General features: G+C 42.3%; 1 protein-coding gene across 1 annotated transcript in view; it reads left to right on the top strand.

The window, feature by feature from the left end:
• Window positions 1-4944, top strand: part of LOC112071308 (arf-GAP with Rho-GAP domain, ANK repeat and PH domain-containing protein 2-like) — a 149494-nt gene that overhangs the window by 40269 nt on the left and 104281 nt on the right.

The following is a 4944-nucleotide window of genomic DNA, read 5'->3' as shown; positions in this document are numbered from 1 at the left end:
ATAGTTGTCCCTCTTTGTATAATAAATGGTTTAGCGTTATAACCTCTCTCCACTAGTTAGTCTCATGTATAAATAACATGGTTTAGGTTTATAAAACCCGCCTCTCTCCATAGTTAAGTCCTCTTTGTATAATAACATGGTTTAGTTATCAAAACTCTTCTCTCATAGTGTCTCCATTTATATAACATGGTTTTAGTTATAAAACCCCCTCTCCATTAGTTAAGTACTCTTTGTTATAATAACATTGTTTAATAGTTATACCCCCTCTCTTCCATAGTTAGTCTCCATGTTATAATAACAATGGTTTTTAGTTAAAACCTCCCTCTCTATGTTAGTCTCTTGTATAAATAAAGGTTAGTTTCGTCTCCTTTCCAGTTCAGTTATACATGTGGGGTTTCACCTTCCCTAGTTTCCATGAAATAACGTTTAGTTAACTCTCTATAGTAGTCATATAACTAATGGTTAGTTTTATACCCCTCTCACCATAGTTAGTCTGCTTTGTATAATAAATGTTTAGGTTAATGTGTTTGTTACGCCTGTAGATAGGTGGATTAATTTTGGCCCCACCATCGAACCAAAGTGTGTTTAAAGAACTCCCGGTACTGGAGCCTGTAAAAGGCTGAGTTTACACCTGCGTCAGCGTTTACACAGATCCAGTCGCTCGTGCTTATTGTTTTTGGCCGAAAAAGAGAAAGGATTAAAGGGAATGAGAGGTAGCGGGAGAGAACGAGAGATTCTCATTAAATGGAAAGTGGGATTAGGAAACCACACAAAAAATGCTATCAGTTCGGTCTCTCGTCAGGGATTTACTCATGTTGTGTGTGTGTGTTGTGTGTGTGTGTGTGTTGTGTGTGTGTGTGTGTGTGTGTGTGTGTGTGTGTGGTGTGTGTGTGTGCTGTGTGTGGTGTGTGTGTGTGTGGTGTGTGTGTGTGTGTGTGTGTATGGTGTGTGTGGTGGTGTGTGTGTGTTGTGTGTGTGTGTGTGTGTGTGTGTCTTGTGTTTGCGTGCAGCGTGGTGGTTAGCATTGGTGCTTACAAAAATACTTGTGAATGTTGCGTGTTCAAGAGTGGTTAGACGAGGGTGTAGGAGAGAGAAGTGTTGAAGGGAGAGAGGAGAGGAGAGGAGAGGAGAGGAGAGGCGAGAGGAGAAGGAGAGGAGAGGAGAGGAGAGAGAGGAGAGGAGAGGAGAGGAGGAAGAGAGGAGAGGCGAAGAGCATAGTAAGTGGTATCAGGTGAGGAGTAAGCAATAGGAGAGCCATGGTAAGTGAAGGAAAAGAAAAGGAGAGGTGCGTGGAACTTGTTTGGTCTTCTCCATCTCTCTCCATCTCTCTCCATCTTCTCCATCTTCTCTCTGTCTCTCTTCAATTTTTCTCTCATCCTCTCTCTCTCACTTCTAACTTCTGTCGCATCTTCTCCTCTTCGTCTTTCATCTTCATCTCTACTCTGTCTCTTCTTTTCTCTCTCTCTCTCCATCTCTGTCCCATCTCTAATCTGTCCTCTCCATCTCCTTGTCCATTTCTCTCCATCTCTCTCTGTTTTTCTCTCTGCCCCTCTCTCTGTCTTTCTTCCATCTCTCTCCTCTCCCTCCATTTTCCTCCATTTCGTTCTGTTCTTTCTTATCTCTCTCTCTGGTCTTTTCTCCTCTTCTCCGTCTCTCTCACATCTCTCTCCATCTTTCTGTTTCTCTCCCATCTCTTCTCCTCTCTGTCCATCTCTCCATGTCTCTCCATCTCTCTCCTTCTCCCCCAGCGAGTCTCTCTTCTCTCTTTCCCATCTCTCCATGTCTCTCTCCATCTCTCCTCTGTTCTGTCTCTCTCCAACTTTTATCTCTTTTCCATCTCTCTCTGTCCTCTCCGCGTCTCTCTCCGTCCTTCTCCCATCTCTCTCTCCCCGTCTCTCTCTCTTTCTCAATGTCTCTCCCTCTTCTCTCGTCTGTCTCTTTACTGTCTCTCTGTCTCTCATCCTCCCATGTAAAAGCGACTCAACACAGCTGTGATTCGGGACCCCGTCTTTCAGAGAAATCATATACACACTGAAATGACTGCACGTGGGTTGATATGTGTGGTTGTATTCTTCCCACGTCTCTATTTCTCCCTCTGTCTCCTCTCTCTCCTCTGATGATGAATACAGGGTATGGGATGGGATGAACACGTGGTGTGGGATGGGATGATACTGTGGAATGGGATGATAAGTGATGGGCATGGGAAGTACAGTGGGTATGGGAATGGGATGATACAGGGGTATGGGAAATTGGGATGATCAGTGTAAGGATGGATGATACTGTGGTAGGGGAATGGATGATAAATGTGGAAGGGAATGGGATGATACAGTGGTATTGGGAATGGGATTATACAGTGGGTATGGGATTGGGATGATACAGTGGTATGGGATGGGATGATACAGTGGTATGGGAATGGGAGATACAGTGGTATGGGAATGGAATGATACAGTGGTATGGGAATGGATGATACTGTGGTATGGGAATGGGATATACTGTGGTATAAGGAATGGATGATATGTTGGTAGGAGAATGGGATGATAAGCGAAGAAAAGGCAACAGTAAACATGTCAGAATGTATACCACACGCCCCCTTGGCTAATTGAGATATTGCTTGTGATTAATACCATTTCAGTACATTACTCATATGTCTTAGCTTTCGACCATCAGTGTTATTTTGTAAATGCCCGATCTCTCTGGCCAAGACGCTGACTTTCACCACGGTTTTGTCAAACTCGGTCCGGTGCTGTCAGATATTCGCGTGTGACTCAAAGTACTGTATGTCTTCCTGTAGTGCTGAGCGATTACATGCGTGTTTGAGGTCTGTTCGTTTCCATTATCCTAAAAAAAAAATCACCCGGTTTTTGATTCCCTGTTCCATTTTTTATTTTTTTTTTTTACATTAAAATGCACTATGCTTATGTGGGTTGAATGCTGTAACAACACAGCTATTCCTTAACCTTAATAAAACAAGTTCCCCATTGAATTAACCATCATTTATTTCACATGTAATTTCTTTAAAAAATTTTCAGTTGTTTTATTACATCTTAGTTTTATTTGATTGTCTTTATTTATTTAATTCAAGTCATTTTCTTCCATTTCTTAAGAGCTTGCTGCTCTGACAACATCACTATTTTAGTACGTTCTACAAAGTAATAAGACATACTACTATTGACGCTGAATACCAACTATAAATCACTTAGATATGTATTTTCAAGTAGAGATACTGGCGACACAACAGCTGCTCTCTTAATCCCTCACAGATCCGTGCATCGTGTTTTTTTGCACTGAACATATAGATATTAGACTGTTGGAAACTACAACTCCTACTACATTTCACAGTTAGGCTGGATCTGAATTTAATCTCTAGAGAAATCTCAACTCCCTACTACATATTTCAACAGTTAGGCTTGATTCTGATTGTATTTTAGAGAAACTATACAACTCCCTACTAACATTTCAACAGTTTAGGCTGGGATTCTGATTTTATTTCTAGAGAACTACACTCCCATCTAATTTTCAAGTTAGCGCTGGATTCTGATTTTCTCTAGAGAAACTACAACTCCTAACTACATTTCACAGTTTGAGGGCTGGATTGATTATCTATATCTCTCAGAGAAACTACAACTCCCTACTACATTTTCAACAGTTTAGCTGGGATTCTGATTTATCTTCTAGAGAACTACCAACTCCCTACTTACAAATTTCAGTTTTAGGCTGGGATCTCTGATTTAATTCTCTTGAGAACTGGTGCAATGTGCACATTGAGGCTCACGAGGAAACAATTCAAAAAAAAAAAAAAAACAAAAATGGAATTCAAATAATTGAACGGCATCGGGCTCAATTATTGTTTAAGAAAAACAAAATAACGGACATTCGTTAATCGGCTCAGCACCAACTCCCCAATTTCGTGTTTATAGGGTGAGGAGTAGCATAGGAGAGCCATGGTAAGTGGGAGGAAAAGAAAAGGAGAGGTGGGTGGAAATGTTGGCTTTCTCCATCTCTCTCCATCTCTCTCCATCTCTCTCCATCTCTCTCTGTCTCTCTTCATCTTTCTCTATCTCTCTCCATCTCTCTCTGTCGCTCTTCATCTTTCTCTATCTCTCTCCATCTCTCTCTGTCGCTCTTCATCTTTCTCTATCTCTCTTTGTCTCTCTCCATCTCTGTCCATCTCTATCTGTCTCTCTCCATCTCTCTCCATTTCTCTCCATCTCTCTCTGTTTTTCTCTCTCCCCTCTCTCTGTCTTTCTCCATCTCTCTCCGTCTCCCTCCATTTCTCTCCATTTCGTTCTGTTTTTCTCTATCTCCTCTCTCTGTCTTTCTCCATCTCTCTCCGTCTCTCTCCATCTCTCTCCATCTTTCTGTTTCTCTCCATCTCTCTCTCTCTCTCCATCTCTCCATGTCTCTCTCCATCTCTCTCTCTCTCCCCATCTCTCTCTCTCTTTCCATCTCTCCATGTCTCTCTCCATCTCTCTCTGTTTCTGTCTCTCTCCAACTTTATCTCTTTCCATCTCTCTCTGTCTCTCTCCGTCTCTCTCCGTCTCTCTCCATCTCTCTCTCCGTCTCTCTCTCTTTCTCCATGTCTCTCCCTCTCTCTCTCTCTGTCTCTTTCTGTCTCTCTGTCTCTCATCCTCCCTATGTAAAAGGACTCAACACAGCTGTGATCGGGACCCGTCTTTCAGAGAACAATCATACACTGAACATGACTTGCCACCGTGGGTTGTATGTGTGTGTCTGTATTTTCCCTACGTCTCTATTTCTCCCTCTGTCTCTCTCTCTCTCTGATGATGATACAGTGGTATGGGAATGGGATGATACAGTGGTTTGGGAATGGGATGATACTGTGGAATGGGATGATACAGTGTTATGGGAATGGGATGATACAGTGGTATGGGAATGGGATGATACAGTGGTATGGGAATGGGATGATACAGTGGTAAGGGAATG

This window comes from Salvelinus sp. IW2-2015, unplaced genomic scaffold, assembly GCF_002910315.2.
Source record: "Salvelinus sp. IW2-2015 unplaced genomic scaffold, ASM291031v2 Un_scaffold1577, whole genome shotgun sequence".
In the NCBI taxonomy this organism is placed as follows: Eukaryota; Metazoa; Chordata; class Actinopteri; order Salmoniformes; family Salmonidae; genus Salvelinus; species Salvelinus sp. IW2-2015.
This window is presented reverse-complemented; position numbering and strand designations above follow the sequence as displayed.